The following is a 24,726-nucleotide window of genomic DNA, read 5'->3' as shown; positions in this document are numbered from 1 at the left end:
GAGGATCCAAGGAAAGAAGTGCCATACTCTTAGATCAAGATGTGCATGTGTGTGGATAAAGGTGAACTAAAACTGTACTCCTTTTATAGATATGATCTCTCTCTATAACTTATTATTTTGAAACATGGCTATCTTCCTTCCTTCTTTTTTACATGAGCCTTCATGTGCTCATCATTTTTTCTCTTTTGTACTTGGACCTTCATGTGTCCATATTTTTTAATAATTTTTTTTGTGTAGCCTATGTCTCTTCTTCTAAACCACATATTTAGAGAGAGATCACTCTCTTTTAGAACATGGAGTATTTACCTATCAATTTTTTTCTACTCCCAGTGTAGGAGCAGAATGGAAGCATGTTTTTGTGTACTCCTAGTGTAGGAGCAGCAAGTGTATATGGGTGTATGTGATCTTTATCTTGGAAGCATGATAAATCTCTCAACAAGGGTCAACAAGACTTGACCAAACTCAATACAATAACAAGCAGCTTATGTAGAGGGCTTGAAACTTGTAAGATGTCTAATTTTGGTCTTGGTAGGAATTGCTCACCAATTGAGGAGTATGTGATACTATAGTTTTATAATATTTTTTTATCAAAACAAATTCTCCATGTACTTTGAATGCTCATCCGAGGTTGTGCAATGTGTTGGTGGGAGATCTTGGATGCTTGTTCATAATGCATGAGAGATCACCCCCACACTTATTCTTGTATCTGTTTATTTAATAAAGAAAAATAAAAAGAAACATACAAGGGCTCTACCGGTTGGAACACTGGGGAACCTTAATTTTTTATAATTATTATTACTTTTATTTTTATTATTTATTATTACTATTATTATTTTATTTTATTTTATTTTATGTGTTCACTCAACTTTTATCATTTAGCATAAACAAGGCTAAGGTAAAGTTTGCAAAAATAAACATAGCCTTGCTTTATCTCTATAGTAGATTACTTCTATTGTTTATGAAAGTAACACTCAAAGTTCATTAATCAAATTTTAATACCATGTCAAATTTTGATTAAAGAAGACTATTTTAACTGAAGCACCATGCTTAATTTAAAAAGCCTATGGATGTACTCAAGAATACATCCAAACCAGAGCATACTACATAAACAAAGGAAGCATGGATTTGCATGATCAAGTTTTATTCTAATAGAGACAACTATGAATAAGAGAGTTGGTGAACATTTTATTTACCTTTGCATACCTGAGTGTTTATACCAGCAGCATTTGTGGATGGAAGCTTTGAAGCTACTGCAGCAGCGGCTTGTATATGGTCCATCTCAGGTCAGTACCAAGGCTAGGCCGCACACACAACTAGTGTGTATAGACCATGAGCCATAGTGGTAGCAAAGGTCTAAAGGAGGAGAATCCTCCTCTCTTCTTCTTTTTTATGTATATCATTTATATATATATATATATTTCTCTTTTTTTAGCAAGACAGAGCTATCATCATTTTTCCCTTTTTAACCAAGGTGACTTTGGTGTGGATGGAACATTTGGTGGGGTTGTCACCCTCCTCCCCCATACTTTGACTTTTGTGTAAAAGTCAAGTGTGCAGTGTCAGGGTCTCCTCTTGAGTGTGTTTCATCTCCAAAGGGCATCACGGCGTTTAGTTGATGCAACTCTCTTGTTTTTCTAGCATTGTATGTACCCTTGTTCTTCTTGATCTTATCCTGAAAGGGTTAGCAACCAAGAATACCTGAAGGTGCATACTAACTTAAAAACATGTTCTTGCTTTATTGAAAAAGAAAAGTTGGTTTTCTTTTTTTTATCATAGTATTATTATTTTTTATGATAATCTAGGGTATCTCCTGGCAGTGCTTGATTCATGGTCTTAAGCTCGACCGTGGGAACTTCGTCCTGCAGCTATCAATGGTGGTATAGTTCCTAGCTTTACCACCAAACATTTAGCAAAAAGATTCAAGCTGCATGGTTAGTACCACAATGCATCCACGAGATCTACAATATTTCTGATAAACATATGCATCCACAACCATTCTTCTGAAAAGTTTGCAAACAAGGATAGAGATATGGTTGTGGTCCTCGTGAAAGCACATGGTTTTCAGTGAAACATACTCTAGAGAATCCTAAAGTGAGCATGAAACATGAGGGTTCTCAAATGAGAAGCTTTCATGCTTGTCTGTGGAATTTATTTCCTTTTTCTCTAGAGCCGATGCTGCAGGAAAGTCCATGGCATAGAAGTTTTTGTTTTCAAGAACAATGTTTGGATCACCAGAGGGACATGGTTCCGGCTCGAGTGAGGGTGGTGATGGATGTTCAGTTTCACAAGGATGTGAAATGAACAGGGAACTGAATTTTGCCTCCTTGAACTAATCATGATTGGGATGCTGCTTCACCATGGGACTTTTGGGGCAAAGGATAGGAGTGGCGGAAGCAAATTTTCCCAACTTTTCATCAAGGCTCCAATGGGAAGGTTTTTCTTGAAAATGTTTTTCTAGAGGGTGGCCTATGAGAATATCAAATTCAAGGATGGCATAGATGTGGAAATCTAAGTGAACCATGGTTTCATCTATTCTAACTGGCATGGCCCTACACTACTACAGATTGACTTATTACTATCACCACTTTCACTGTCGTAGCGATAAAAGCATCGATGTGATACTTCCACCGTCGGTTGGACCGATAGGAAGGCCTCCTATGGATGGAAACCGGTAGTTGAAAACCATCAATGCTGCGGTGGTAGTGGGGTTGAATTCCACCGTCGTTTGGAACGCCGAGCCGATTGGGATAGGCGTTATGACCACCGGCCCTACATGACCGTTTGGTGTACTGGTGGTAGTAAATTCAGCGTGAGCTATTTCCCCATTTCCCAACTACCCACAACACAGTTGCATCACCATTACTTTTGTCTTCTCTGATGCTTATATTAACTGCTCCTCTCTGCTTCTCCATCTTCAAGGTTGGCCTATTTAAGCGAGGGCTGGATGTGCTTCTTAGCAATCTACACACTCCTTCCTCCTTAGATATAGATAGATACAGACAAAGCTCTTGAGCCAATCATCTATATTTTCTTCATCGCCATGGTGCTCCTTCTCCAACTCCTTTGGCGGCAGCAGCAGCATTGGGAGAAGGCCTTCAAGATTAGGTACTACCGGCATCTAGGCATAGTGGGGGCTGCTCGATCTAGGTGCTAGTGGAAGTTTTGCGATTAAGGGGGTTTGCTTATTTGGGCAAGCCAAGGGGTACTCAATGCACTTTGGTATCCCTGGTTTGCCCTACACATTTCTTATGCTGATTCACCATCCTGATGCCCTGGCGATCCTCCTTCCTCTAGGGCAGCAACAATGATGGCGGCACTTCTCTTCCATGCCCTCCTCACGACCATGAGATGTGAGCACCACCATATCCTAATCGATAAGGAAGTTACTACACAAGAAAGGTGGACAAAAAATGGTTTCCTTCATTTTTCCTACTGCTAAACTTACATGTTGACAATTAGTCATCCTATGCAGGAATGCACGTGCTCATGACCATGAGAGGTGGAGATGCTCCTCTTGCTATCTCTCTCTCGACCGTGAGAGGTGCAGTAGGGAAGGTAAAGCACCTCATTGAGATGCTCCTCTTCTTGCTCTCTCTCGACCGTGTGAGGTGCAGATGCTAGTGGAAGTTTTGCGAGGTGCTACCTTGTCCTTAGCTTGCACTGCCTATCTCTAAACTCAACTATGGGATGTACCAGTACTCAACATGTCTTTATTATTGTACACCTAGTAGTCTTCGATAGGTCTTTATTATTGAACAACTGGAATGTAACTGAAGTTATAATTGAAATTGCTGTGATGATTGTTACTATGTCATTTATATATAGTTTTTGCCTTAAAAACAATTAATAATTGAATGGTTGTGATGCTTGTTACTCTATTTTTTGAAGTGTCGTAGTATTTGCCTTGGCTACATAGAAATGAGCTAAAGCACCTCACTGAGATGGTGCTAGGGTGGAAGTATTTGCCTTGGTTTATTTGCAAATTATCATTATCACAACTCCCGTCGCTGTTTCATACGGTGATTCAGTGTTAGTATTATATCGCAAAGTGTAGGGAATCAAATGGTCCATGTCATCTTCCCTACTCCATCACCCACGACTCGCATGAGTGGCCGTGGATGTCACAGACCTTGACTGTTGCCTTCCCTGCTCGTGTTTATTAGTGGAGATGACTTGAATAACTTGTATTAAGAAATTGGAAACATGTGCAAGGGAATCTGAACCGTGTCATATGAGAAGGAAGGTAACTGTAACAAGTTTAGAAAGGAATCATACTTGCGTATCATTGTATTAAGAAGAATGAAGAGTTTATCATACAAAAAAAGAGTTTATCATACAAATCTCCGTCATCTAGATATATACATATCAACATTGATCTGCATAGAATCTACCACGTTGATCTGAAGAACCTATCACACTCATAGCGGATCCTACACTCCTCCCAACCTTCCCATCCTGTGTGGATGCTGCAGCCTCTGCCTCCACACTGATGTTCGTCCTGGCAATGCACCATCATGGCCAAAGGAGGCAGAGGACTAGACTGACCCGACGCTGGCCGCCCAACAAAGTCCCCCGACACGAACATGGCCTGTTGGAGGCACCATGTACATATCTTGTTCTTCCAAGTCACATTCGCTGCCAGGCCCGCTTCATCACCTTCGACCTTCCTCAACCACCACCAGGCAATGTTGTCGGCACCGCTATTGGACATGTGCAGCACAAGGGTGAGAACAAATGTAGCAACATCGTGGCCTACAACGAGGGAGCGCTCAAGCATGTCGAGCCACGACATGAGCACGGTGTGGTCTTCGATGAAGACGGTGTGCATCCCAGCGTAGAAGCATGCCTCTGGGTTGCTAGTGCTAGCAAGCCTGGTGTTGGCGGTCATTACCGATCAAATCCGACTGCCAATTAAGACACAAAAAGAGGAGAAATAAGCAGTCTTAAACACATATGCATTTACTATTAACCAAGTTCCACCTATATTTGGAGAACATTATTTTGCAGGTCACAAACACAAATACATGGAATAATTCACAGAAAGGAGCTTTCTGACGCTGATTTGCACAAAGCAACAAGGGAGAAGCCCATCAAATCAACTTAACCAGGGAAAAACCCCACAGAGCAGTGATCCATGTCCAGCCCAAGGCCTGCCACATGAAGGCGGTGGTGAGGTGGCTTAGTCAGGGGCGGCTGACCCCTAGGGGCGGACGACCCCCTGCTGGCGCTCCTTAGCCACCCCTTGCTCTAGTGGTGGCATGTGGACATGCTGAGGTGGTGGGAGCTGGGGATACACCAAGAATAGCCTCCAAGCATAGCCTAGGCTCCTGTATAAATAGAGGGGTACCCCCCTCTCTCAAACACACTTCACTTGAGCAATACCTCACTCTCTCTAGTTTGGTTTTACCTTTTAGTAGTTGTATTAGAGCAAGGCAAAGCTACCTTGGAGAGCTTGGCTCCTTGGAAGAAGAGACCTTTGGGTATGAATAGAAATATGAGTTCTTCCAAAGTTATGCTCTCATATGATAATTGTAGTCATACTTATGAACTAGAGTATAGTTATTGTGTTATAATCTTGATATATGAACTAGTCTATAGTTTGTGTATCATGAGAGTAGCACACTTAACTTTATGCTTAAAAACTCATATAACTCATATAATTGAAATTAGAGCAAAGTTGAGGTGGCGGTTCATCGTGCTGTCAGGTGTGCCCAAGTCCTTTACCAATCGATCCGTAGGGTCGGGGACCCAGGGGGATTTAGGTAGTTTCTATATACGTGAGCGTGGTGCTTGGGTATGGAGAGATAGGTGAATGCATTGTCCCTTTCCATGGTTGAGGGGTAGGCGACAAGTGGTGATAGCCCTGTTCGTCCCTTGTAATCCCCCATGTTCGACTGTGGTGTAGGAGTCTAAATTATCACATGAGGTTGCTAGCAGACCAGTACTCGGTGGCCTCCCAACCTGCTTCACACTTAGCCCTAAGACTAATTATGTAATTTGTATGATTATTAACTAATCTTTGTATGACTATACTAGACTAATGCCTGCTCGCTTTAGGATTATTCTTTTTTTTTCTTTTCTGTTTTATCCTTTGAGGAATGCCAAGTGTGTGTCCACTATCTTGAAATCATGATTTTTACCCCTGCTATAAACATTGTTGTACTTGCAAGCATTATTATTCAAGTTCATATCCATAATAGACTCTTAATCAAATGTCTTCCTTTGGGAAAAATATAAATAATGATACCCTAAATACTTCCTGGTGAAATGCTACAATGATAGCTCCATGCGCTTGAGAATCAATATCTAAAATTGTTAAGGAACTATCAAGGCTATTACTTAGTGGCATTGCTAATCATTAGTGATGACGCTAAGAAATACCAACAAACACTTGTGGCGTCGTTGCTAGGGATATCAGCCTAGTAGCTATGCTAAGAAGTGCCAACAAGCATTTCTGACACCATTGCCGGGGAAGGCATATTGATTAAAGAATCTAGTAGGACATGTTCATGATAATATGCATGTAAGGTAGCCATTGTTTATGCAGGCTAACTTTGCTTGTTTTCTCCTATTGTGGGTTAAAATAGGATAGTGTATGACTAGTTACAAACTGCAGGAAAACTCCACCAAAAATCCGAAGGCACTCATAAGGAAGAAAAGGTCTCGTGCCGCTTCTTCTACTCCTCCAACAGTCGAACCAGTCTCCCCCGCACCATCTGCTACTCCAATCATGGCCAAAGACCCTTCGTGACTACTCCACCCCCAATGTTGCCAACATGCCTGTTGGGCCCGCTGTCAACGTTGGGGATGGGAACTTCGAGCTGTGCGACACGATCGTCATCAAGGACATCGCACCAGAGAGCATCAGGCTCTGCTTGTTTGCCTTTTCCCTTTCAGGAAAGGCAAATCAGTGGTTCTATAAAGAAAAGGAAGCTGTCAAGACGTGGGACAAATGTTCCACGACGTTCCTCGCCAAATTCTTCCCCATGGGTAAAACCAGTGCCCTGAGAGGATGAATTTCAAACTTCCAGCAAAGCTCCATGGAGACCATTCTCAAGGCATGGGAGGGGTTTTAGGACTACATTCAAGCATGCCCGCACCACGGGATTGAAAACTAGTTAGTGCTCCAAATTTTTTATGATGGATTAATACCTATGTCTAGGGGCCACCGCGACGCTGCTGCTAGAGGCACCTTCCTTTCCCTCACTATTGATGGAGCCATGGCTCTCATTAATAAAATGGTGTCGAATCAAAGCCAGAGGGAGGAAAGAAAAACACAAAAAGGTATGCATACCATGAAGGAGACGGATATGCTTTCCACAAAAATAGATTTATTGATGAAAAGACTGGAGGAATGAGCCCAAGATAAAGATGCCATGATGGGCACCGTCCAGACCATGGACTCACACAAGATGTGTGAGGTCTATGGAAACGTTGACCACTCGGGGAATGATTGCCCCGAAACCCACGAAGAAGCTACCTTCATCAACAACGGGTTTCACCAACCAGGAAATAATGGGTGGAGTAACCAGTCCCGCCCGCAACGTAATTCAAACTTCAATTCCAAGTACAATTCGAATCAACCTTCTTTCAAAGACTTGGTATTAGGCCAAGCAAAAATTAATGAAAATATTACAAAGAAATTAATGTCAAACGATAAAATGCTCAAAAATATAAATTATCAAATAGAAAGTTTATCCTCCATAGTAAGGAATCAATTAAGTTTTAACAAAATGATAGGATCTCATATTTCTTAAATAGCTGTTGCTATTCTTGGAAATCAATCGAGGAAAATCCCAGGGCAACCCGAGAATTCTCTCTAAGATGTTAATGCAGCGGTTGACACAAAAATGTGGTGATGTGATCAACACACAGCAAGCCAGAAGATCTGAGCGGAACAAGACCAGAGATCTGCTTGGCTTCAACACAAAACCAGCCGATTCTGAAAACCTAACGCCATGCCAGTCAATTTGACCTGCAATTAACAAAGAGAGAAAATCTTATCAGTAATTTAAGGTGAAACATATCCGTGTTGCTCCAGATAGTTTCAAATGTACGGCTAGATAGCCGATTCAATAAGGCTATCGAGTAAATAGTCGATATCCGGTGTATCCATGAAATAAAGATATTTAAAGCAAGGATTATTGGCTAATATTAAATGATAATGATATGAATCAAAATAACTGATGCTCATGGATCATAGCAGATTTATGGTGACTGTTTAATCTAGACAAAAATAAGTACAATACACCCAAATACAAAAATTAGAAGATCTTTCCTTAAAATTCCAATATATATAACCAAATGGTCGATTGATGTTATCAATCGATTACAGAGTTGATAATCAACAAAAAAACGATATGAGAAAACATCATCGTCTAAATAGAACATAATTAGTATAAAGTGCGAGCCAATAAATTTGATGAAAAGAGTATGACATGCGAACAATCGACTGTCTAATGTAAATGAATCCATAAACAGTATGGATCTAATCTATTATCGTCAACAATGAGGTTCGACCAGATCGATGCAGCTATGATAATGATAACAAATTAAAGCCAAAGAATATATAAAACCATCTATATATCGACAGATTCATGAAAACATGCTATATGCGTGAATGTATTGGCAATCGGCTAAATAGCCAATGCAAGCATAACAAACAAATAGAGTATATATCTCGATCATGAACAAAACCACTAATCAATAATTTCTAATCTAAAGTCTTACTAGTAAGGTTTGATCGGATCGATGCAACTTGTCGGGTTCATAAAACCCAGGGTCCCTCGGGGACCGGCTTCCACACCAAGGCTCGGTCTAAGAGTCTAAAACAATAGGCCAGAAGGGCAGCCCAGTCACTGACCGGAAGGTCTGGCCAAAAAGAAACAGTGCCCGCTCGTCGGCTACTTTGGCCCACTTCTTCGACCGGAGCGTTCGCTTCGACTCCAGCCGCCTCTGGACGGCCTCTCCGATCAGAAGGCCTGGCCCAAAACACTACTTCTGACTTCGACCCCGCGTCTCCAACTCGGGTTCGCAGGAACCCTGCTCACCGCTCTTCTTCGACCGGCACACTCAGAGCCGACTAGAGCCATCCGACCAGGGATGTCCGCTCGGTGAGAACCAGAAGACGTGCGGAGAAAAGCAAGGCAAGGCTCACAAGTCAAAACCACTGTACCAGGGACCATACCCTACATGGAATAGTACTCTGTAGCCACCCTGACACAAACAGTATTGTAGGTGCCGACATCTCCCTCTATAGTATTGTAGGGGCCGCTAAAACTCCCATACAGTAAGGCCCCCCACGTGGCACTGGGCATCGATAGTGGTATGGGCACCAGGATTTACCATCCCGGGTGAACATAGCGAGACTCCTCACATGCCTCTAGACATCAAACAATATTTGCAGGTACCGACGTCTACCATCCCTGAAAAAGGCAGCACGACCTTTCGCATGCATCTGACATTCTACAGTGACATCAACAGTGTTGTAGGCGCCTACCATTATCTTGTACCCACTGGCGTGGGCAACAAGGCTCGGTAGGCGTGGGCAACAAGGCTCGGTAGCATACGTACCCTCACCCTCTCACTTGTAAAGCCATCCCCTTTATCTATAAAAGGGGACGTGCCCCCTCCAACAAAGGGAGAGCCCTTCTTGAAGATAACAAGCACCGATCAAGTTCACTAGCTCAGGACCACAGAACCACCAAGTTTGGACTCCAAGCACACACTTGAACACTTACTCATAGTGTAGCTCCCGTCGCTCCTGGCCCTTCTGACCGGAGCCGATCGGACCTCCTGTATGCCTCTTCTTCCTCCTTCTCGTTTATAACCCCGCAGTAAACTTTGAACACCTGGGCTCAGGAATAAAGTCACTAACCGACCCAAACTGGACGTAGGGCACATTGCTTGAACCAGTATGAATCCTGTGTCATTGAGTGCTAGGCCACCTCCGATCACAACGTACGACAAAACTACAAATATTCACTAGTTGGTCACTTTCTGCACTGACACAACTATAGCAGTGTCATTAAATTAGATTTCATTAACTAGTGAGTCCATTCAAGATTGAAACGTGTCTTTGAATGCATACTATGTTTGATTGAAATAGAGATAAAAACAACCGATCTAGCAGGATTAAGCCATCAATCATAAGATTTAAAGCATGACCAGATTGGGAGACGACCAATTAAGATAATATGATGCCGATCTATCTCTATCTCAATCAGATGATTTGTTACAATTAATAAGACATTAATTATAACAAGATCGATAACCGGTGAATCAACAAAAATAGCAAGGAAACTCTTACTAATCTTAGTAGATTCGATAACTGGTGATATTATATTAAACAATAAGTTATTTAACACAAGATCGATAACTTTGATCTATATTATAATTCGTAAGGGATTGATCAGCTGATGCAGCCTTATAAATAATAGTATGGATCGATAACTAACTTATATTATAGCCTATAAAAGATCAATCAGCTGATGCAGCTTTACAAACATAATACAAGTTGTGACGATACTCACAAGCAAGTTGGAGGTCGATTAGTCGATGCAGCCCTATTTGCTGAAGAACTCACCGAGATCTACAGTACTCCTACTCCTAATGCAATGGCAAAAGCCAAAAAGATTATATTGATTGAGTGTTCATGTGTTTGTATAATAACCAGGGTCTAATATTTATACCCGGAACCTAAATATGAATCATACTCAAATACGACTCATTATAATTCTTATAATAAAAGAAAACTTCATAACTTAACAATAACTTGGACCCTAATTTTTCTTATTTGTAGGGTCTAACACATCTTCCTGACGCCATTCAAGCATAGCACATTGACGCCGTCTATTGACATCATCTACAAAAATAGCAGATTCTAATATCACATCCAAATCAGCTAATACCTATTCACATCTAATCGATTCCTTGATGACACAATCTTGGAAGCTTCAAGTTCCTACATTCCGCTTTCTAAATTTTGGTGTAAATATTTGTAAGATTTAAAAATTTGAATTTTATGTCAAAATAAAAATCTTTGAGAAATCCACCAAAAATCATTTTCTGAATAAAAATAATTTATTATTATTAGTTATCATTTTTGCAATAATTATAAAAATTGAAAATTCAATAAAATATTGTTGGAAAATCAAAATCGAGCAAGCCGTTGGGGATCTGGTCAAAACCCCAATGGTCATAGGTTTCAAATGACCGTTGGACACTACCTGCCAAAGGGGAGGCTAGGTGGGCCCACTAGGGGGCGAGCGACCCCATGGGTGGCCGACCCCTGTAGGTGGTCTTTGGCTCTATCCTTTGGTCAGCGGGCGCCTAGTCGTTGCCTCTCCCCCCTCCTCTTGGGTTTTCACTCTATAAATACCTAAGGAGGCTGGGAGAGCTCCTCACCCCTCTCACACTCTCACATTTTCACCCTCTCACTCACTCACTTGCTCTCAAGTTTCTTTCAAGCATTTTCCAACAAGTTTTAGTGCAAGAAAGCTCTACGAAAATTCCAAGCTCAAGCTAGTTCTCAGGTTCATCAATTTGTTTTTTGTGCTAACCTTTAACCTGCGCTCGAGTTTTTGCTTGTTGTTGTGTTGTTTTTCACCATGGGTAGGTTCAGAAAGGCCCTTATTGGCACCATCAAAAAGGTCATGGGGTCAAGCTCGAAGCGCTCCCTGGAAGCTCAAGCTCGCGCTACACCGAGCATGAAGAAAGCCCGATGCATGAAGATAAAGAAACTGTGTCGACGGAAGAGCAAGAACAAGAACAAGGATGACCTATGGAGGAAGATGATGAGTCCCACATCAACTTGGAAAGAGGCCGAGAGATGGAAGCCTACCACCTCATCAAGGACCGTGAGTTCGAGCCCATGCCATTATACAACCCCGCGCTTCTCAAGGCTATTTTTGCACTTGGAGAGATCTTGCCCAACACATAGGTTTCCATCGAAAATGCTTACTTGACATAGATCATGCTGTTAGAGGTTTTAATCGCCATAAATTTTGGAATGAAATTTCAGGTCAAATTGTGGTTGGAAAATTTCAACCCCGCAACATGGACATCCAACATCCCACTTTAAGGCTCATGCATCATTGGATCGCAATGACTTTATTCTCTAGGCAAGATATTCGAGTTGTTCATAATACTAAAATGCAAATACTCTATGCAATGATTAAAAATATTAAAATTGCTCCTATCAAAGAAATATTCAACCATTGGTTAGAATTGTTGAAAACATTTTCTACTTCAATATCTTGCACATCTCTTGTTACTCGCATTGCCACTGGTGTCGGTGCAATGGAAAATCAACAAGTAGAATATATTTCAACTCCACGCCTTATTATCGATGAGCATTACTTGTTACAAGGACATCATTTGAAACATAATGTAGCTGGACAACTTGTGTTCTTCTTTCAGGGGTGTACAAATGAGATCCCGTTACCTAACCCGGGTCTTCGTTTGTATAATTCCCCTGCACTAATCTTCCCTCTTAGCCCACAAGAGGAAGCTCGTAGAAATTCTATGTTTGGTAGGGTGACAAGGAGCAGAGCTAGAAATGAAGCAAGCAGTTCACAAGCGCAATCGCAGCCTTTTCCCACTGTGCCCCAGGCATTCCACATGGAGCCACTCCCAACTAGGTAAGTGCCGGGGTTCACACCCATGCACCATCTCGGTTGGGAGCATATTCCATAGACATACGAGGCTGAAGGATTCGGATGGGCAAAGGCTGACACCACAATATGGACGTTGCACTCCTCTAACTCTGAGGGGCTCCCTCCACCTATACAACCATGCTAGTCTGTCTCAGGATGGGAGGACATCAACAACCATCTCGGAGGATTAGAAATCCACACTGGTGAGATCCAAAACACACTTAATACTCACATACAGGATTTGGCCCAGTGGCATCAACAACAGCAACAACAAATGGCGTAAATAAACTCGATGTTGCAGCAACAGCAAGAATAGCAGGCGGCCTACTGCGATATATGGGGTTCAATCCCAGACCGTAGGTGATGAGCTAAGCTTGGGGGAGGACCCCCGCAGAGGTAAGAACTATCTTTTAATTTTCCACATTATTTATTTTATGCATTTATTTATTTATTAGCATTTAAAAAATAAAAAATAAAAAATCCAAAAAATAAATAATTTAAAAACAATAAAAATAATTATTTCACTCTCATATATGATTTAAGAATGTTTAGTTTTTCCTTTGTTGAAATGATGAATAGTTGCTCTATCTATAATTTATCTATGCCTAGGCTGTAACTTAGTATTCCCTAAGATTTAAGTTTGTGGGCTAAAATATCTCATCCTAAAACTTGAAACTTGTGGGTTGCAAAAGCATGATCCTTTTCTAAGTTGTTGCAAGTTATAATATGGTAAATAGAATATGCTATGACTTTATTCTAAGAGAAACTTGACATCCAGAGTTTTTATTTTAAAAATACTAAAATCAAAAGTTTCTCAATGGTTATGAATTCCTACCATGGCCATATGACATGATTCAAATACAAACCTTAGTCATATGCTACTTATACTCACATTAAGTTTTGTCAAATTGTTGTGACCATTGTAGAGATTCTAGTCATGCACACATGATCAAGATCCACGTACACCCACATATGAAAATGCTAACTATTACACTGAGAGTTACACAAAAAACATGCTTTATCCATCCACCAGATAAAAACTCCATTCATTTGTCATGAGTATTTCTCTCCAAAGCTTTTCATATGCTAAAAAGAAGTATGTGACTATGCTAAAAAAAGAGAGACACATGAAGCTCTCAAGATAGCAAAAAAGAAAAAAAAGAGAATGGAACACATGAAGGTTCCAAAGTATTGAAAGAAATAAAAATAGCCCATACTTCCAAAGCAATTATAAAAAAGAGAGAGAAAGTCATGATCAAAGGAGTACAAAAAAATATTAGGACTAGGAAAATATTCCACACACTTGCACATCTTGATCAAAGTGTATGACTTGCATCTCCTTGGATCTGATTTTTGACTTAGCAATATATGTGATGTAAGTATGCCTCTCATTCATTCCTACCTAAAACTCCACTCAAGGCCTTTTAGAGATAGGATGAAAAGAAGGCAAAATAATCAAATGCCTTGGTGAGGATCATACACATTGAGCGATCGAGTGAATTATTTGAGGAACTTACATCTTATTTTGCAAAACTCATAAAACCTCCAGATAGAAGGTTGATCAAAGAATGAATGATTAGTAATTCTGTTAAAACCGTTCTATCTTGCAACCACCTAAGACTTGGAAAAGCAATAAGCCCCATAGGAATTAAGTTAAAAGGGTGGATAGAATGCCAAACTTATTTAAATTGAGGAAGAATACTTTATTATAGGAATGGCACTTGTGAATTATATTCGGCATAGTAGCAACTCCTGATCAACAACCAATAACTTAGCTATTTGCTCGGGACGAGCAAAGGTTAAGCTTGGGGGATCTTGTTGGCGGTCATTACCGATCAAATCCGACCGCCAATTAAGACACAAAAACAAGAGAAATAAACAATCTTATAAACATATGCATTTACTGTTAACCAAGTTCCACATGTATTTGGAGAACATTATTTTATAGGTCACAAACACAAATACATGGAATAATTCACCAAAAGGCGCTTTCCGACGCTGATTTGCGGAAAGCAACAAGGGAGATGCCCATCAAATCAACTTAACCAGGGCAAAACCCCACGGAGTAGTGATCGATCTCTAGCCCAAGGCATGCCATGCGAAGGCGGTGGTGAGGTAGCTCGGTCAGGGGGTGGGTGACCCCTAGGGGCAGGTGACCCTAGGGGCGGGTGACCCCCTATCGATGCTCCTCAGCCACCCCTTGCTTGAGCGGTGGCATGTGGACATGCTGAGGCGGTGGGAGCTAGGGATACACCAAGAATAGCCTCCAAGCACCTCCTAGGCTCTTGTATAATCTCTCAAACACACTTCACTTGAGCGATACCTCACTCTCTCTAGTTCTCTTTTACCTTTTAGTAGTTGTATTAGAGCAAGACAAAGCTACCTTGGAGAGCTTGGCTCCTTGGAAGAAGAGACCTTTGGGTATGAATAGAAATATGAGTTCTTCCAAAGTTATGCTCTCATATGATAATTATAGTCATACTTATGAACTAGAGTATAGTTATTGTGTTATAATCTTGATATATGAACTAGTCTATAGTTTGTGTATCATGAGAGTAGCACACTTAACTTTATGCTTAAAAACTCATATAACTTATATAATTGGAATTAGAGCAAAGTTGAGGTGGTGGTTCATCGTGCCGTCAGGTGTGCCTAAGTCCTTTACCTGTCGATCCGTAGGGTTGGGGACTTGGTGGGATTTGGGTACTTTCTATATACACGAGCGTGGTGCTTGGGTATGGAGAGACATGTAAATGCATTGTCCCTTTCCACAGCTAAGGGGTAGGTGTAGGTGGTGATAGCCCTGTCCATCCCTTGTAATCCCCCACATTTGACTGAGGTATAGGAGTCTAAATTGTCACATGAGGTTGCTGGCAGACCAGTACTCGGTGGCCTCCCGACCTGCTTCACACTTATCCCTAAGACTAATTATGTAATTTGTATGATCATTAACTAATCTTTGTATGACTATACTAGACCAATGCCTGCTCACTTTAGGATTATTCTTTTATTCTTTTATTGTATTTTATCATTTGAGGAGTGCCAAGTGTATGTCCACTATCTTGAAATCATTGTGTTTATCCCTACGATAAATATTGGTGTACTTGCAAGCATTATTATTCAAGTTCATATCCATACTAGACTCTTAATCAAATGCCTTCCTTTGGGAAAATATAAATAACGATACCCTGAATACTTTTGGGTGAAATTCTACAATGAAAGCTCTATGCGCTTATGGATAAATATCTAAAATTGTTAAGGAACTATCAAGGCTATTACTTAGTGGCATTGCTAATCATTAGTGATAATGCTAAGAAATACCAATAAACACTTCTGGCATCGTTGCTAGGGATATAAACCTAGTAGCTATGCTAAGAAGTACAACACCTGGCGATGAGCTTGGTGCGGTACTCATGGTTGTAGAACCGGTTCTAGGTCCCAAGGTGTATCCCACGTAGCAGCCCATCGCAATGGTATGCCCCGTCCCACTACGGTGTCGCCGCACACCCTACACATCTACGAACAGGTTGCCCACAGGCTGCCAAGGTCCTCCATGGGATCCACTGTAGCCACAGTGATGCAGCTAGCAATCTCAACAACCATATGCTTCTAGAGCTTCTCCATGGAACGAGGACATGCGTGGTGGCTGCAAAAGATGGATCCTTGGGTTGGGGAGTGACATCATAGCAGAGCGGAGCACTGGGAGGGGGATCGAAGCAAAGCAAGGTGAGTTCCAAAAACCCCTCTTAGGATTTTATGACCGCTCCGTTCTTGAAGGTTCCATGGCGCGGGGATGTCAAACATCTCAAGAAAGTCAATCGTCATCCTCCGTGTGAATCGCGTAAACCATGTATGAAATGCAAAAAAAATTCAGAATGGAAAAATCTTTTATCTTACTATCATACGATTACTAATTAGAGGCCCCAACGGTGTAAACCGTGTGAACCGCGTAAACCGTATATGTAAACCGTGTGAACCCCCTAATTTTGCATGTAAATTACCCACCTCTGCCATTACAAAAGATAATTCAAAGCAGTCAATAAGAATAAAATAGGCTAGTGGTTTGTCTTTGTCAAAAAAATAGGCTAGCGGTTCATCACTTCGTCTCCCCTAAGATCGTGGTTAGCGCTAGCGAGGCCAAGCTGTGTGGTCGAGTCAATTTTCTTTGTCCAACTTCCAACACCATTCCATCACCATTACTTCTGCTGGGAGAAGCATGCTCCACTAAGATCGTGCGAGACGTGGCCTCGTGTTTAACTCCTGCTCTCGCTCAGTGCAATCTAAGGGAACTCCAATGGGTGCCTATTTCGCCCATCCTTCTATAAAAGCTGAGGCTAAGGTGGGGAAGCAAGTACATGATTCCTTTTCTCTCAAACTTCTATCTTCTTCATCCGGTGCTCCGCCTCAACACCCCATCTTTGACATCTCATCCAATGGCGGATCAGGCAATGAAGCGCCCAATGGAAGAGTTGCCAAACGTTGTCCCTACTCATCCCCACTTTGGTGCAATGCTACGATAGGACGGGGAGGGCAGCTCGGTAGCGCCACCACCGGAGAGCTGATCCTCACTTTCGGCTATCTCCGACAACAATGATGGGGGGCGAATGATTTCCTCACATTGGTGGAGCAACAGACGTGGCCACCTCCACCATCAGTGAGGAGAGCCGGGAGGCGGACCGGTTGTGCCTCTCTATTGCCGCCGTGAAGCAGGAAACAACCATGGCGGAGCTTGCTGCTGCCGAGGCCTAGGCGCGCCTCGCTGGTAAGGCATTCGACACAATATGATCATGCTCTTTCACTATGTGCAACATCGTGACTTCAGTTGTAGCATTTTCTTGTCTCCTTTTTAGGCGTCCAGGAGCAGCTGATCGTCACATAGGGTGAGGCAGCAGAGGTGATCTGCCTTCGCTAGGTAGCTAAGGACAACGCCTATGTCTCCTCTCGGATGGCGGCTAAGAGCAACATACACTACTTGGACCTCCACGCGGCAGCAGGCAACGCCGTCCGCGTGTTTTCACCTCCTACGCCTACGGGACGACCCTAGCAGACCGCCTCTGCACCGTGCCGCCTATTGGTATTTATTAACGTGTCACTTGTTTTAAGTAGTCACCCTACGTTGTTTACATTTCTTAGCATCTTTTACTAAGTTATCCCTAGTATTGGTGCCAGAAATACTTGTTGGTACTACCTAGTCCACTTCTAGAATGAAACTAAGAAGTACTTTAATATTTCATATGACTAGAAAGAATATATATAAATGAAAGGAATCTATAAGCACACAGATAATATACCATTATAGCACTTTACCCAAGAGTATTGTAGGTATCATTATTTATAATTTTACCACATGGAAGCTCTAGCATGGACATGTATTGATAACTTATACTATTGATGGAGAAGTAAACCATCACCAATATTCTACTCATAATAGGGGTAAGTCATAGGATAATATATATATATATGATAAGTATTGATCCAGGATAATGATAAATCTCTCAGAGTACTCCATTCTATGGCATTAGCATGGTCAGGTAGAATAATAGAGGAATAATTCCTAAATCATTCTTAATTACAAGTCAAAGCATACATTGATTAGTGCAATTACACCTAGTAGTCATTGCTATGATCAGCTTCATATCTACACATAAGGGATATTACTAAGGGAGATTAAGAACATAGCTTGTCTCCCTTTGTAACTAGATCCTACATGCTACCTACATCGGGGAGTGGATTACAAAGTACTCAACGGGAGTGTCACGTCCGCGATCTACCACATGACCTAGAATATAGGGTGTATCTGCAGGTAAACAACATATAAGCACCATGCTTACACAATGTCGACCACCCACCCATGGTACCTTAGGGTGAGCTCTATACGAACTTATACATGAACATGATGACAAACTAGCTATACCAAGTATATAATCAAAGTAGACGATGAACATTATAATGAAGAACATAAATGAGATGAATACTAATAATGTCATAACAATTGTAGCAAGCATATAAAAATAATGGAGATACAAAAGAGAGGGGGTACAAAGATTATACCAAACCACGCTCTTGACACGATCGGGAATCCAAGCGAAGCCTGCTTGCCTCCCTCTAGACCTAGCCTAACTAGCTATGCTCTAGAATTGCTAGAGCTCTAAGGATGATTAGGGTTTCTATCTTCTCAAATTACTTCTTCCTATTAGGAGGTGTCAGGGGCTGGTATATATAGCCCGTAGCGTCCAACGTGAGACGTGGGATCAAACCAACTTAAAGAATGGCGTAGATATAACCTAGGAGATGGTGGAGAACCGATGTTGCAACATGTAGGCTGATGGTGGGCCTCTAAGGCTAGGAGGTCCATAGGTGGGGCCAGGCGGCCCCACCTGGCTGCCCCTCGCTCTCTACCTTGGTGTGGTGTCCTCTAGAACCTTCTAGTGTCTGTTTCGTGGTGGATAAGCGTAATTAAATCTGACATGTAGGTCCACCTTGATGGTTTTTTGGATAAACCTGGTAGAAATCACAGATTCACCAAAACTCGTGGAATTTGTTAGTTTAAACCCCTAGACCTTTGTTGGTGATGATATTTATGCCCTTACACATGTTTTATTGACAGTTTATAATGGTTGTTAACTACCATCAACACCGCCATAGGTCATGGAGGTGGCCACATGCTTCATTCGCCTAGGGGCCACTTCGGCCATGGCCACCACCCAGCTTCGGCTGGGTGAGGGCCTGACCATGGTGGAGCCGAGGTTCCCGGGAGAGACGAGCTATCGACAGCTCTAGAACCTGATTAGCGAGTTCTCCGCCATGGGCGATGGCATCCTAGCCACGGTGGATGTAGAGGACATTGTTCGTAACGCTCTCCATGAGTAGTTCTATTGTAACATGTCTCTGCATTCTAAATAAAAATGTTCATAATACTAGTAGTTATTACTTTGAGTTCATCTTTGTTTGCTGTGACTTGAACATTCCATTTGTGTGCCTTAGAGCTAGCAGACCGTATGACACATCCATCGTTAGTAGGTGCTAACATCTCCCAATCATCACCGCCGGTAGCCTTCACTGCCCCTTTTGTCAATTTCCAAGCCCGCGCGTGAGTCCTATGCGTCACTCCCGCGCATATTTACAAAGTTTTTTTAGAAATTTGCATTCCCACATCTAAAATAGTTGCTTACAAAGGATGTTCCCCACCATATCTTTCTCCTCCTCAGTGCTGATGTTCCTCATCACCGCCCTACTCCCCAGTGCCAAAATGCGTGATCGCCCCTACTCAGCAGCGTGCAAGCTGCCAGTCACTGTCGATAAGCTAGTGCTCCATGCCAATACGCCTCATCGGTAGGTAGACAACATAGATCCATCGGTGACCAGGGTGGTACTCATCACCACCATTGCAGCTCGAGCTCAATGTCGCAAGATCCAAAGGCAATGGTAATGCTTTCGCACTTCCCTTATGCATTGTTCTTGGATTTTTATTCCCTTCTTCACTCATCTGAGTATGAATGAAGCTTCTATCTGATTATTAACAAGCTCATGAACACATCTCCACAATCGCTCCATCTCTAATTCAGGCGACAATGTCGCCGCTTCCATCGCCGTCCCCGCTCCACCAGATCCTCATCAAGATGACGGAGGAGGCCCCCAACAAGAGAAATGAAGTGGCCATCCTCTCAGACCATGTCTTGGTCATCATCCTTAGCTGCCTCACTGCCTGCTCCTTGTGTAGCTACAAGTGTGTCTATTGCTCCTAGAATAGCCTCATCTCGGGATCCGAATATCATAAGGAGCTACCCCAGATTCTTGCTAGATTCTTCTACCATAGCTAGAAATGCAAACGCAACTTCATCAGCGTTAACAGTGAATACCCCTCCTTGTCCTTCTTACCATTCCCCATTTAGGATGTCGTGATCTCATATTACTCCTAGGGCATCATCCTCTTCTGGTACTCTGGGTTTTGCTATGTTGTTTGCAATTCGGTGACTAAGAAATGGTTGCTACTGTCGAGTAGCAACCATTCTTGTGGTTTAGCTCACTTAGGGTTCGATCTAACAATCTCCTCACGCTTCCATGTATTTGAATATGGGATCAACGATGATGACTCCTTAGGTGTCAACATCTACTCATCTAAAACTGGACCAAGGATCTTTAAAGAATCTAAATGGGGCGAGGGTATTGTAGTATCCACATATGGGAAAGGTGTGTTTGTTAATGGTTTTATCCACATGTTGGAGTTCACCTAGATAGTTGCTGTTGATATGAAGGGAAAGACATAGAGAAAAATTCATAGGCCAACTGGTGATGCAATCTTCATCCATGAATCTTAGGGTTAGTTATGTTTATGTATTGCTAATACTTTGAATGTGTATGAGCTTTTAATCTGGATCCTTGAAGACTATGGTACTAGTAAATGGACATTGAGGCATAAGGTGACCACACCGAAGCTATTTGGAAAGAAGAATATTGAAATTGGTACTGAGGTTTATGATGCGGCCTACAGAGTGATTGTAGTTTATCTAGAATGGAATTTGATTTTTCTTGTTGGGGAGGACAAATCACTACTTCCATATGACATGAGATGCAATAAAGTTCATGCCCTCCCTACCTAGGCCATCGACTATCCTAGAAGTACCTAGAAACTATTATGTATGAGTGGCGGACCTCACTATCTTCCTTATGTTCTCTTGTTCATAGAGTCATTGCAGAGCAGTAAAGGTACATATACTATATTTTGTTGTAATTACATCATGCCTTTGTTCAGGTAGGTAGTTGTTTTGATTCTAAATATAGGCCAATTTGGGCTTCGTAACTAAAGAAATGGTGTGTTGAATATTATTAATTGTGCTACTTTGTGCAGGTGGAGTCTAAGTGCTTTTGAACAATTTTCTTGCATTAGCTAGCAGGAAGAAGAGGGGTTCTATGGTGCATTGCCTACCAATTTGAAGGATGCACTAATTATATTCATTTTTGCCTAGCAAGTAGGAGTGCCAAATAGGAGGAGCACAGCTACGTCGTTTTGTTATGTAAGCCTATAAGGATTAGTACCTTTAGTTTGTAATCTATGTACCGCTTGTGTTAGGACATAAGTTGAGAAAGATATTATGGTAAGCGTCCATTGTTATTGTAAGAACATGGTTTATGGATGCCATGATTATATCTGTATGCTTTGTGTTCAATAAGCTATTAAGGGCCGTTTATTGTTTTGTTATCACCACCGCCATTGGTGGTGCAAACGTCAAACACCATCGCTATATGTATTATGCGGCAGGGATCAAAGTGTATAACCACCGAATCATTTAGTAACCCAACACTGACTAAACAATCATCAAAGGCAGATCGTGGTGCAAGGCGATGGTGACCATGACTTTGCACTAGCGGATCATATACTGAAGCAATGGTGGTGTTAACCTCTACATAGGCATCTCGGCCGTCGAACCGATAGTGAACCTGCACCGCTGACGGTCAGGTCGAAGTATAAGGCAACAGTGCTGGTGACCACTACATAGGCGGTTGATGTGCCCACATGATAGTTTTGATAGCCTCGACATAGTTGGATCATTTGCCAATGCGGCGGTGTTAGTGTACATCCATAGTCGGGTCTTACTCCAATGCGACTGAAGTAAGGACCTAATCACGGACGGATCATAAGCCAATCGGCGGTGTTAGTGTACGCCATAGTCGGTCCTAGATGGCGGCGGTGAAGGCTATGACCATCACTATCAATAGCTTACTACTGAGGCCAAAATTGGACTGCGATGTGGGTTACGACGCGACTACGAAAAATGTGAGTGTAGTAGTGCTAGCAATCCCACAATACTCAAAGATTAATCCCAATGGACTTTTGAAGAGCTTTTTGGTCGAGACCAGCGGTATTTTACCCAAAAAAGCTTCCGCAATAAATTTTGACATGATGTTAGTCTCGACCGTGGGGTTGTGCATGGCTTCTACAACTATTCCCCTTAGCGAACATGGCATGCTCTTGGAAGGTGACAATTTTGAATTGCTTCAGAAGAACGTTTCACTTCGATTAACCATTCCTTTGATGGATTTACCCTGGGGGAATCTTCCTCAGAAGGAAGTCTAAGCTTTTCATGCCCACAGTGTCTCGAGGTATTGCCATAATCCCCGAATTCGATAGGAAACTCTAAAGGATGAATTACTCATTCCTTCAGTGTTCATGGTTCGGGTGAGGGCCCATGAGTCAAACCTAGGGATGGTATGTGTTTGGTTTCGACAGATGAGGACTCCTCAACACTTGACATGACTTTTGCCTAGAGGGGTTTGGTTCTTATGATGGAGGAAGTGTGTCCGTTTATGAAGTTTTCAAGGAATTCTACTTGTTCCGTTATAGGTTTGTGTGTGAAACAACCTTTGGCAGTCACGTCTAGGCATAGGTCAGCATCTATGTCAAGACCTGAACAAAAGAGAGGCAAAATCACGCCATCAGGTAATGACAAGTCTGGGCCAACATGTATTAATGTTGAAAACCAGGACTAGGCTGCACCTATAGACTCCTTCTCGTATTGCTTAAAGTCAAGGATTGCCCTTGGTAGAGAGCCAATATGGGACATGGGAAAAAAATGCAAGACAAAACTTGTCTTTAAGTTCATCCCAGTCCCCATTCGTACTTTCTATGGCAAATGTATACCATTGCTTCGCCTTTCCCGTGAGAGAGAAGGGAAGCAATTTCCACTTTAGTGTTTCCTATGTCATGACTGAGATGCTCAGGCATGAACACATTTCCTCGAACTCATGCAAGTGATGGCAAGAGTTTTCATTTTCATGCCCTGATAAGGGTAGTGCCCGAACCATGGCTATTAAGCCATGGTGGAGTTCACAGCCAAATGAATGATTTGGTTTAGGTGGTGGCTCAGTGAACTCGCCCTTTAAAGTGGAAAGTTAAGGATTTTAAGTTGGCTTCATGATGGAAAAGGTAAAAGGAAATATTTTTGTTTTGATAAAAGAAAAGATAAAAGATACAGATACGAGGACGAACTAGGTTCAAAGAAAATAGCAACCGTTCCCCGGCAATGGTGCTAGAAAGCTTGTTGGTATTTCTTAACGTCTATAGAAGTTAATCCACAAGCATATGGAACTACCATTCTAGGTTTCACCCGAAAGTATTTAGGGTATCGTATTTCCATAGGGAATAGAGGTATTTTTCTAGCTAATTCGTCCAAGGACAACACAAGGATTGCTGATGAGGGTAGAGAAGGATTCCTATGGGTTAAGGTCTAAGGATAGATAAACTTTACTTTTTACTTGCTTACTTCGAGCACCGGATCACACCTAGTCTACCAGGCGAGGCCGGCCTATAGCTCCACAAATACCCTACTACAAATGAATAAACACCAAAACTCATGGAATTCATTAGTTATAAACCCTATCACTAAGTTTGGTGTTCATTTGAGTGGATTTTATGCGAGTGTTGGCGATTGAAAATAGGTGTTAAGGACCACCAATAGTCCTCATGGGATCATCACCATAGAAGGCGACCTTCAGCAGGCCCACCTCTATGAATGGGAGAACTACGACATCACGACAATCGCTTGCTAACCCACGGAGCCTCGACACACTTGGGCGGCGACAACTGCTATCATGCTAGAGTCAAACCCTAAAAAGCAACCCCCAGGGGCTAGGCCTAAACACGACTTCCCTACACAGTAAGGGAGCACATGAAGGTCAAGCCCATCGACCTTGAACGCAGCATGCAGAGATGCCTACAATGACCCAGTGCGAGGATGACACGATCAATGAGCAACAGAGGGCCCATGACACAGCACATTCCTCAATTCTATGAGCCACACATTCTAGGCCTCGCCACGCCAAGCAACACGAATGTCAAGGGCCACGCCCAATGGTACCAAGGCCCAACATCCACACCAAAACTACTCTAAGATGTGAGTTTGCCTGACCAAGATTCTGTACATAATCACCAACGAATCCTTCCACACCCAAAGATCACAATACAACTCGATGAGCGCATGTCCCAATGACACTCTCTCCAATGTGTTCCATCCCAAACGTCCTGCATCGATCAGCGCGTGTTAATCGACATGGTTCACTTACGGGGCTACAC

General features: G+C 42.2%; 1 non-coding gene across 1 annotated transcript; it reads right to left on the bottom strand.

Annotated features, from left to right (window-relative positions):
* Positions 1-7,001: 7,001 nt before the first annotated feature.
* LOC136462066 (small nucleolar RNA R71) lies at positions 7,002-7,108 on the bottom strand. The gene has a single exon (XR_010760588.1). It is a non-coding gene; the product is annotated as a small nucleolar RNA R71 (small nucleolar RNA).
* Between the last annotated feature and the right edge of the window lie 17,618 nt (positions 7,109-24,726).

This window comes from Miscanthus floridulus, chromosome 6 (genome assembly GCF_019320115.1).
Source record: "Miscanthus floridulus cultivar M001 chromosome 6, ASM1932011v1, whole genome shotgun sequence".
Classification (NCBI taxonomy): Eukaryota; Viridiplantae; Streptophyta; class Magnoliopsida; order Poales; family Poaceae; genus Miscanthus; species Miscanthus floridulus.
The sequence above is the reverse complement of the archived record's forward strand: the minus strand, read 5'-3'. Positions and strand labels throughout refer to the sequence as shown.